Source organism: Protopterus annectens, chromosome 3.part1 (assembly GCF_019279795.1).
Source record: "Protopterus annectens isolate FY-2018-M chromosome 3.part1, PAN1.0, whole genome shotgun sequence".
Classification (NCBI taxonomy): domain Eukaryota; kingdom Metazoa; phylum Chordata; order Ceratodontiformes; family Protopteridae; genus Protopterus; species Protopterus annectens.
Window position 1 is genome coordinate 739,532,103 of NC_056732.1, and position 12,536 is coordinate 739,544,638.

Genomic DNA, 12,536 nt, shown 5'->3' on the forward strand with positions numbered 1-12,536 from the left:
AACTCTGTAATAGGATATCAGACAGGGTACAGTAACAAAACATCAAAAAAGAATCACATCTGATTAATTCAGATCAGCACAGTATCACAAAAAAGGCATCAAGAAATAGCCACTGGAATGGTGCGGAGGCTCTACAGCAAAATGACAATACCTATAATTTCAGACAGATGCAAATTTGGTTGTTAATTTTTTTGCACACATTTTGTTGCTTTCCATAATGACCAGAACCCCTGGAATAGGTTTATTTTGAGGTCTAGAGCATGGGAGCATAGTTTCACATAGGATTTGCAAGAGGAACAGAGCCACTTTTGAAAAATGGGTGCATATGTCAATAAGCAAAATTATGTTTTTTTTAAGTGATGGGCTTTGCCCCGATAAAAATGGGAGCAAAAGTATAAAAAATATGCTTGCTCAAATATAAGCTTTGCATTGTCAGTAGTGAGTCCTGATGAACAGATGGCATGCTAGTAAGATGTATTTCCATGAGCTGAACTTTATCAAAAAGGGCAAACTTTCCAAAATCAACTTTAAAATTGTGTTGTTGTGTAATACTAACTGGTCTATGTTTTCTACAAAGAATTGTTATATCAATTTAGCTATTATGTCGGGTGGCTGTGCCACACTCTGACACTACATAGTTTACTCCATCACTGAAGTTGCACAGTTTGAAATACATGATTTTCTAAAAGTAGCATGCAATTTCAGAGTTGGATCTGTCTTGCCAATTTCACCCCATGTGCCTTCAGTTCTGCATTCAGTTTTCCTTTCTTTTGCTGAAGTTCTTGTTCACAGCCTGCTTGTATTGTCACATCATCTGCATACAGCAGCTCTGTTGATCAGTCTCATACAACCTGATTGCTAATTTGTCTATTACCAGTATGAACAGCAATGAGCTCAGAGCTAAACCCTTGTAAACTCCCAGTGGGAACCCCTCTGTGAGTCTGAACACTGTTCATATTTGTGTCATTGAGTCTTTCTACATAGCCTGCCCTAATTCTACCAGTGCTTCCAGGATTTCATACCATCAAAGGTCTGCCAAAATCAGCTTTTTGGGACAAAGGCCCAAAAATAGGGACAATTTTTAAATATTCTTCTTACAAACTCAGTTTTTGCATTAGCATGAATTTTCTAAAAAGGTATGAAGTCTGAAAATCAAATGTCTGTCATTATTTTCTAACTTCAGTCTTTAATGATTTGCCATCAGTTTGCCAGAAAACCACAATTTTATGAAAAACAGACAAAAATATGAGGCAAAAATCTGGACATTGTGCGAAAATCTGTACAGTTGAGAGGTATGAATGTCACATGCTTTTTCCGATTCTAGGAATGCCCAGTTGAACTCTTCTTATTTCTAGCTTCTTTTTAACTATCTGTCTCCTTGCAAACATCAAGGTGGTTGTGCTGCATCCTGATCTGAATCTAAACTGCTCACCTCCCATCTTACTTCCTGCTATTCTGCATATTCGTTCAGCAGTCCCCCTTTCCAGCACTTTCATGCAGTGTGACAGGGATTTGATTCCTGTATACTGCACACATTTGAGAATGTCCTCTTTGTTTTAGTACATTGGCACTAGGATGCTTGTTGTCCAATTGTGTGGAGTATACCGTTCTCTACATGCTACTGTTAGTACATCTTGGACCCAATTCTCCCCTAACTACCTCAACATCTTGATTATATCTGTTGCATCCTCATCTGAGCCTGTTGCTTTCACCTGATTTATTTTCCTTAGTGCAGTTCTTACTTCATCTAGGCTAGGATTTTCTTCCTCTTTCATTGCTGGCTGTGTCTGTGGAAGCACGATTTCTGTGAGGTTTTCTTTTTTTCTCAGACGCTGCTGGAAGTACTCCTTCCATCTGCCCTTGATGCCCTGTGGACTGGTGAGCAGGGTCTTGCTGGTACCCCTTATAAATCATGTCTGATGACTGTTTTCTTTATCTTCCTGTTTTGCAGTGTAACCTAATTCTTTGTGACATCTGATCAGTCTATTTCAAGTAGCTAATATAATGCCCTTGGTGTCTCGTACTTTGCTATTGTGACTGCTCATTTCTTCTTAGTCCTGTCCATCTTTTCTATTTCACACGTTTTCCTGAACTCCTTCGTTCTTTTGATAACTTGCTGGACTTCTGCATTCCACTACCAGCCTTCTTTATATACCTCATTTCCATACCTGGCTTGGACATATATCTGTTCTGTAATCTTCAAACATGCTGTTTTGAGATGTTGCCAATCTTCTTCCACTCTACCTATTTTCTCTTCTTTCTGAGGTGCAGTAGACCTGGATATTTCTTGTGCTTTCACTCCAGTCAATGTCCAGGTCTTTAGCCTAGTTTTTTTTTACTTTAGAGCCTTGTCTTACCACTGTTTTCAGATGATCCTGGCTACCAGTTGTTTACACTGTGGGCTGACTATTGCACTTGGGATATCTTTGCAATCTCTGATTATACTCCAGTACCCTTTCCTTACTAGCAGTAAGCCTATATGAGTCGCATGCAAGCCACTCATGTATGTGATCTTGTGATTATCTCTGCCAGACAGAATGGAAATTCTTTATTTATTTCTGTTACTCCTGTTATGTAGACCTAGACGATCTTTATAACTTGTTCCTCTAACCTGATATGAACATTCAGATCCTCATTACCAATATCAACCACAAACCATCATACAAATTGAGAATAAACCATGGCGATGGTGGCATTACTTTGATGAGCAAAAAAGGAACACTCAAATGGTGAAAAAATCTATTTTATTAGAATTTAGCTCCTTATTAAAAAACACAAACTAGTTTCAGAATGCCTCCCCTACATGCCTACATCAGTATGATATAACATTCTCAACATAAAAAGAATGACTCACTGTTACATCACAAAGTAAAAAGGTGCAGGAAAAGATGAGTAGTTAAAAGCTGTTCAACATATTGTTATCTGGGATAGAAAAAAATACATACAGGAGGCTGATAAACAGTTACTGAACAGACAGCATTATTATCTTCCTTTGCATCCAACTTTGGATTAAAAATGTATTAACATGTTCTTCAATGAACAACTGGGGTTGTTAACTCCAACATTAGGTTTCCTCTAAGGATAGTGGATCCTGAACCACAAGACTTTTATTTCTCACATATGGTTCGTAGAAATGCAATGGATTCCCTGGTAGACTGGCTGTTGCTAGTCATGGCTCACAAAACTGAATCACTATAATCTTTTCCTGGATTATGTTTATTTGTTACTGACATGTATTACCAACACAAAAGAACAGCCCAGAATTTTTCACAACCGGTTGAGGAGATTTTCCTTGAACATTATTTATTGACTTATTTATTTATTTTTTGCACACTTGTCAGTATCCTCCACTGGGCAGGTCTTGAAGGTATTGGTTTTTGGTTGTCTGTAGCTAATTTATATAGTGTTGATGGCAACTGGTTTTTACTATGGTTAATTGAGATGGTTCTCACCAGGAACATTTTTTATTTTGGTAATGATTGTTGTTTGCAAATGCAGGGACTGTGATGGCGACTTCTTTTGCCCCTATTTATACAGACCGCTTTCTGGAATATTTGGAACATCAGATAATCTATAATGCCCTCGATATAGGAAGTCATTATCTTGATGACTGTTGGTGCTTTTGGAAATTGGATTTGTTGGACCTTAATGACTTTCTTACTTTTTTGAATGATAACAAGTGGGGTATTCGGTTTATATTTAACTGCAGTTTAAAGAACATTTCCTCATTGGATGTCATTGTATAAAAGAGCCTTAATGGTTCAGTTTACACCATTTTATACAGAAAGTCCACACTAAGAATTCTTTATTGCAGGCCACCAGTTGTTACCTAGACTCATCGTTCACAATATTCCTAAATCCCAACTCATGAGGTTACACAGGATTTGGTTTAGATAAACAAAAGATTTTTGAGCAATTTGCTGAAAATTTACAGCAGAGATTTTTACATAGAGACTACATCAGATCCATGGTCCTTAATTGTAATTAATGGTCTAAAAATTTGGATAGATGCAATTTTGACTGTATTATAATAAAAAAAAAGTTGGCGATCCTTTTTATGATGTGGTATTTGTGACTGTTTTGGTAGCAATTTTAAGAGGGTTTAACAAGTTATAGCTGACCATTGCTACATTTTGCAATCTGATTTATCTTTATCCAGTGTTATACCCAGTTCTTCCAAATGGATTTACAAAAAGGGTACAACAGTGGGGGCAATCACTGGGTCATTTTAAAGCACACCCCAAGCCTACTCTTACTCAAAAATTCATTATTGATTCTAGACCAAAGGATATGGTACCTTGTGGGACTTACTCTATATGTGTATTAATACTCATATATCCAAGCAATTTACATCTAGCAATACTTCTCATGTGTATCAAGTCACCCAATTAATTGTCTGCATAAACAAGTAGGTTATATATCTTGACACCTGCTTGTGCTCTGCATTTTGTGGGTGGTAGACAGCCTGACCTCTTAAAACCAGGATTTTGGAAAGTTTATGTGACATACTTTGGAGGAAGATCCATAATGCATTATACAAACATACTCTGAAGCATCTTGGAGCTTGACTTTTATTTTTGGGATTGATCATTTTTTTTTTTTTTTGATTCTGCTAATAAATAAGGTTGGTAGGATATTTTATCTGAACATTAATAAAAATGGGTTAATATTTTGGGGAGATTTATACCCAACTGGTCTAAATGACCATCTTTAATATGATTATAATTGTTTACATATTAAGTAATGATGTTGCTTTCAAAAGCTTTTATAAATCAGTTTCTGTTTTCCTAAAAAATACTGGGTATTCTGTACCTTCAAGGACATTTACACATATGTCCTTTCTTGCACCCTTTTACCTATGTGACATAACTGTGAGTTGAACTTTTTATGCTTGTTCTGTGCTGAAAAACTGGTTTGTGTTTTTTAACAAGAAGTCAAATTCTAATAAAGAGGATTTTTACACCATATGAGTTTTCCTTTTTTGTCTTGGAGTTGGACTTGATTTGTGCTGGATTCTGGTCATCTGTGTGCCTATGTTTTCCTTGTGTAGTCAACTGGTGTATTGGAACTATGTATTACTTTGATGAGACAATGTTTGGCACTACCACAGGGAAAATGACCTTCACTAATCTTGGGCCAGCAACAGAGAATCAACTACCTGGAGAAATACATTTTCAAATAATATTAGATAGCTTCAAGACAAAACCGAAGGAATGTCTCCTAGAAGAATTTGTCTGCAATTGCATTGGTGACATTGGATACACTGCTGTAGGCTTATAGACCATAACTGGAATATGTACATGTACAACATATAGGTTTTAGTCTGCAAATAGAACTCCACTATGTAAACACGGTAACTATTGTACATATTTTTGCATTGCTTGAAGTATTGTGAATATTGTTTCTTGCTACCCCAGTTTTGCTATTGCAAAATGTGTGATATATTTTTATTTTTGTTATCATTTGCTTATCTTATTAGTAGGTCATGGTTGAACAGGATCAACTGATCAGTCCAGTTACCTGATTACTAAATTTCAAATAAACAACTGGATGAATACATACATACCCACATACATACATAAATAAATAAATAGGTCATATTCTGCATAAAACCGAATGGGTAGTAACCCTGATGTTTTCACAGATTTAGCCTTCCCATGCATTGACTTACTTCAGCTCATGTACAGTGTTTTTCTCCACTGAATTCCTTTAAATCTAGGCAAGAGTTTTGTACTCTCCAGCCTATGCAGCTCTACTTCTGCCTTATGCCATAACACAGAAACCACCACCCGCATTGTCTTAAGGAGTTTGGAAGTCATTAGTTTCCAGATCTGTTCTGAATTCTGTATTTTTCACAGGGGCTCAGTAAAAATATTTAGACTGGAAACAGCAACTACCACCATGATTCTGACACATGGCATTCCAAATTTAATAACTTTTCATACCTTAATGGAAAAACTAAGCTTTAGCTATGCAGATTTTGCCAATTGGAGTTTTTTTGTTATAATTAAATGTTAGTACAGGACTCTGATTTCATCTGCATAACTAAAATCTGGACTGTAAAGCAAAAATGCACTGGAAACGACCAAAACAAATGTGATTTTTCTAGAAAATTTCTAATGGACATCTGTTTAATGTGATACAGATAAATACCACATACTAAGGCACATATGTATGCTTTAGCGTCAGGTATGTATCTACACCGCAGTGGCAGGAAAAACAATTAAAAAAAAAAAATAACATTCATACTATGCATAGGACTGTAGGGAGTGTTGTTTTTAGAGGAGTATGCTTATGCAGGCTACACAGCAAATTAGCACTGGCACTGACTATGCTAGGGTAGGAAGCAATGAATTAAACTTCACTGTTCCCACTCCTAAACATTATTCTGCATGTATGTATTGGTACCACACATTTCATTTATTTATTTGTAATTTATTCTTTCCATTTTCTAAATATCCCACATCAAATACTTTTGTCTTGTCCGTTACAGGTGGTTTTGATTTTGATTTGCATTTTCTTGTAATTGCTTTGTTTGGCAGCCAATAGCATTAAACATGGAAATACCTTATTATATCTAGAGAATTCAGATCCTGTGTCCCAGCACAAACTGGATTTTTAATGTCTCTTATCAATTTAGTCTTTCATCAAACCACCCTTGTGGAAAGACAAATAGGAAATGATGCAGGAGAGTTATCAAATGGGAAAGCCACCATGACAAACTGAATTTTCTCTTCTAACAACTTATGAAATATGGCTGCATTGCACCAGGCAAATGTTTACAAACAGTATCCAGAATCTGCGTATCAGTCTGCAGTCAGAAAAAAAAAATAGAAATCCCCTTAAAAAAAAAAAAAAAAAAAATATATATATATATATATATATATATATATATATATATATGTATGTATATATATATATATATACACATGTATCTATATCTATATCTGTGTGCGTGCGTGTGTGTGTGTGTGTGTGTGTGTGTGTGTGTGTGTGCACGCGAGCGCATGTGTGTATGTGTGTGTGTGTGTGTGTGTGTGTGTGTGTGTGTGTGTGTGTGTGTGTGTGTGTATTGCTTCATAATCTGGATAGTCTGTTAAAAGTCTGTTGAAAAGAATGACATTGTGTACACCAATACCAAAGAGTAGAATAATTCTCTTCTCCTGCTTTTTATGCCACCTGCATAAGTCTCTCAACTTCCTTCACCTATACCTGGGAACTCTGGCCCTAAATTTCCTTCTTTGTGAAACATTTGAATGCTAGTTGTACTCTGTCACAGTGAGAGAAAATGTGGACAAATTTTCAAGCTGTTCAATTACTTTTTTATAGTTAAAGGTCCAACATGGCTTACCTGGAGTCTTGGACTCTTCTCTCCCCTGGCATGATGCATTTTCATTTCAAGGTCTTTTCAGCAACTATCAGCTTTCTAAATCTCCTGTCCTACAACAACCATACCTTATATGCTTCTCCTTTAGTCAAGTACAGGCCAGTAACAAAAGGACATGTCTTAGTTTATTCTCAAACATAATTGTCATGTAACAGGTGAAACCCATCCTTATTCTCCTAGATCGGAGCCTGAAACCTATGTGCCTTCTTCTTACATCAATTTCTCAGTAGTTCTGCAGCCTTACATGATATCTCCTGCCCATTGTGAAGCATCCCAGTATTCAATCTTGGCATTGTTCAGGTAGTGTATTCCTAGTTTGACCTTAACCACATCAAGTTTTGTACCATCCAGACACTCTAGTAAAGAATCAATGCATTCTTGAATTCCTTCTAAATTCCTAACTCCCAGCCATTTACATTACTTGCATCTTAGAGATCTGCCTAAATGTTTTCCTCCACTCATTGATCTTGTTCATCCTCAGGAAGCAGCACAATATTTCTCATCTTCAAAGGACCTAGTTATCATGATACCGGTGCGATTGTTTAAGACTTCCTTCTGGAACTAGAATGCAGTTTTCTTGTCTTGCTAGCACCTTCCTTCTGTAAGCCATCCTTGGCTTGCTGATATACCACTGACATTTAACATCCTGTGACATCAAGGCTTGAAGTGCCTACTTTCTTCCCAGAAAACTGATTAAGAACCAAAGAAAGAAAAAAAGAAAGGGGGTGAAAGGATGGTGATAAGACTGGCTGGTGACCAAATTGGTGACCAAATGCCAAAAGGGAGAGATGTGGATAACTGATTGAGCGGCATACCTGTTAACTGTCCAGAATGTTTCAGAATGTTCAGATTTTTGCCTCATATATTTATTTTCTAGTAACATTTGTGGTTTTATGGCAAACCAGCAAGGAGTGAAGTCACTAAATAATGACAGACGTTTGAGTTTCAGACATCACAGCATTTAGAAAATTACATACCAATGCAACACTTGTTATTCCAGCAACACTTTACATTTATAATAAGAACAGTTTCAATCTTATAGGTTTGTAGGTTCATAGGAGGTTACTAGGTTAATGGTCCTAGAGCCCTTACAAGCCTAGCCAAGTTCAACCCTTGTTTACTTAAGAGTCTACAGATATGGTCTATGTTACAAGCAGTTGTAAAATTTGTACCTGATTTTTGCTTGCTACCACCCCCCCTAATATTTAACTTTGTCCAGAATTTTTTCTGCTAGTAGGTTGAGAGTTATGTTGAGAAAGGATGGATTCCCTGATATATTCCTTTTTTTTTTTTTTTTCAAAGGTAAGATATTTGTCCCCAGTGATCTGTATAAATTGGGAGTATTTGAATGAAACCAGTCTTCTCCACTTCATTGAGGGGCAAAACAAACTTGTTAGAAGACTTAACAGCTAATATATCTACAGTTAAATAATAAAACACAAAAAAAATAATTAAAATTGTTTATTTATTTATTTAGTTTATTTATTTATTTCAGCTTTTGTTGCCTGGTTTGGTCTTGCTAGATTAATGGCCTCTTTTTAGGGGACAACTACGGAGGTATTTATTCTGACTAGTGGGAGTTTGTCTATGCCACCAGAAAGCTTATCCTACTCCTTTTTGAAAAGTGCCATGGGATCTTTGACGTCTACCAGAGCCACCATCAACTGAGACAGCTGGGACCTCAGTTTTAACATCGCATCTGAAGGATGGTGCACTCCACATGCAGGACCCATCTTATCATGCACTGCAGTATCATTGGAAATGTGGTCCAAGTGCCTGCTGTAGGAATTAACCTGCAGACATCTGATCTTCCAACACAAAAGGTGGATGCACTACATTTTGAGCCACTAATGTATAAAGCTACAGATAATTCCTTGACAGTATCTTACTGCAATGAGCTCAAAGCACTAGCATTTCAATTAACAGCTGAACATACTAACTGATTGTACCACAGATGCATGAAAAAAAAGATGATGTCAAAGCTGAGTGGAAGAGATACATGCTTCACCATCAGATTTCATCTGGAAATATGCCTTTCTTTTAACTCACAGGTGGCGATTGTAAACAAGTCAGTTTTAAATAGAATTTAGATAAAAATATAGCATAGCTGATGAAATGCCCCATTCCAGCTGATAAAATAATGATCCAATCAGCTGGCAAGTGAATGGGACTCTCACTTTTTAGATATTTCAGCGTTAAGTGCAATTAAGATAAATCTCAAAATGAGCTGAGCAATGATTACTATAAACAACAGGTAAGATGATTAGCAGCTAAGAAACATTTAACACTAAATATCATAGTCTGAAAACTTGGCTGAAACCCAAACTGTCCCACCACCTGTTTACACCAGCTACATGTCTTGTGCCTACACGACACACTCACCAGGTGATATCTGTTCCTTGTCCTACATTCCAACAAATGGCCTCAGGCTTACTTAACACATTAGGCCTTAATCCTGCACTCCAGTCATGGACAAGACAAACCAACTGTTCATTTCACCAAATGCTTGTGGAAAGAGACCAGAACACTTATTCCGCTCTGTAACCTGAAGATGCATGTTCATGTTCATCACCTGTCAAAGAGGCAGAGTTAGCAAGACAGCACTGACTATATCAGACAAACTTTACATGATGAATCCAACTTTTCTATTAATAAGACTAGAGAAAACCTATGTAGTAAATACAATTAAGGAGGCTAGTTGAAGTCTATAAATGTGGTTTAAGAAGACAGTAAGTCACTGATCAGTAAATGACTTTCCTGCAACATGATGAGCATAGCTGGTACAGAGACAAAAATGGCCACCTTTAAACATTTTAGCTGACTGGCTAATGCATTTTGTTTTTGCCACTGCTTTTTGAGTGAACCACTAAAGTAAAATATGTGAAAAAACAAAAGAAGAAAAAACAAAATAAAGTAAAAAGTTCAGAATTATAAATATGCATGTAGATTTCAGACCTACAAAATAAAATAAAATTTAATAATCTGAAAATGACTCAAACACTACAGACCAGAATGTAATGCACAAACTTGCAAAATAAAATAAATTCAATGTAGTTAATTTGCTTAGTGTATGGTCAAAAAGCATGCTATTACAATGAAATTGCAGTTTACTGTATGAGATGTTCTACAGCACTTCTGCTACATAAAAATGACAAGTATTTAAAGCCAGAATGTATGAAGCTATAGTGCTGTTAAATGTAACACACGTGATAAGTGTTTTATCACAGATAAGTTATTATTATCTTAAAAATATAGGACATAATGATGAATGTTTAACATTTTACAGCTCGCTGGCATGACTTAAGGGCATTCCTAAGCGTACTCCACAAAATACAACTGCAATTAATCACTCTGTTTTTCATGGCAGAAACTGCAGGCTAACTTTAAGAAAGGCTTTCAAGGCACTAAGGGACATTTCATTTTTACAATGTTTATTAAAATAATTATTTTTAACAATTTGTAAAAGAACTGAGAAAAGCAACTATCTTTATAATGATGAAAATATTTATGGAGGTTTGTATTTATTTCTGTGTTTTATTAAAGTCTGTGTTTAAAAGTCAAGTTTTACAGGTTGCTACAGATATATTTGTGGTAATTTAATGTTTTTTCCACAGGAAATAAATCTAAAACATCTTTCCTGTTAATGCAGAGACATATTTTTTTTTAAAGAAAAACAAAACTTTAAACTAAATTCCATGTTTTGCAAGAAATAAATACAGAACTAGCTTCTTAGATTTTATAACTGATAAATTCAAGTTTGCTGACCTTTAGGTGTGATTGAATTTAATAACTGTTTACCAAAAGTAAAGTAGTTTAGTTAATTGGCTACAATTACAATCTTTTTAAAGTACTTTCTTTTCATTTTGTAAAAGTTTATTAGGTTGATTTAAAAACAAAATACTAAATGTTATGCTCATATACGTGGATGGGCCGGATTATGTAAAGTTCACAGAGTCTGGCTCATTACACCAATATCAGCAGCAAAGTTATGGATACCAATATAAGATGTAAATATGCCACAGTAAACTCCAAATATCTAGGTACACAATGGAGTATGTCACTAGTAATAGCACACTATATAGCATTCCACAATCTCTCCTGTAAGCTTAACGACAGCTATGGAATATCACTGTAAGTTTGTTATTATTAAAATAAGCTAGCTATCACTTATGGATTCTGATGGAATCCATACATTTTCTAATAACAAATTTAATACAGGTGAAGGGCAATCATGGCCACATCACCATAGCTAACATTAGCTAAAATTGGGTGCAGTATGTATGTGGGGAACACAGGTAATGCCCACACCCAAGGAAATTGGGAGATAGAAAAGCAGATGTGGGGCAAGGGTGAAGAAGAGGAATGAACAAGAGGTATGTTTGAACAGGAAAATCTGAGGAAAAGTCAGAGGGGCATAGGCAATGTTTTTTGGGGTAGAAATAGGCCCTATTTTTAATTTTTTTAGGAACAGAAGGGAAAGTTAACATAGGTAAAGAGGAGGAGAAGGTCATCATAACAGGTATACCCATAGAACAAATATCACAACATACATCATTTTAAATCGAGTTGCTGGCTACTGAGACTTCTCTGCATACATCAACTGGACATAAGCTGATTTAAGTATATTTTCTGCACTTATTTAAGATTTGAGTGAGTAAATATTGTGTGTCTTGCATTCAGTAAATATTGTGTGTGTCTCTGAATCTCTGCAGTAGTTGTTAGACTGCTGTGAAATTCCTTTGTTAAGTGTTAAATAGCTTGGGGGTTTCTGCTAGCATTAAAATCTGTGTTGGTTACATTTCTAGTAATCATTCTAAATTGAGTTGCTGGCTACTGAGACTTCTCTGCATACATCAACTGGACATAAACTGATTTAAGTATATTTTCTGCACTTATTTAAGATTTGAGTGAGTAAATATTGTGTGTCTTGCATTCAGCATATATTGTGTGGGTCTCTGAATCTCTGCAGTAGTTGTTAGACTGCTGTGAAATTCCTTTGTTAAGTGTTAAATAGCTTGGGGGTTTCTGCTAGCATTAAAATCTGTGTTGGTTACATTTCTAGTAATCATTTTAAATTGAGTTGCTAGCTACTGAGATGTCTCTGTATACATCAACTGAACATAAGCTGATTTAAGTATATTTTCTGCAC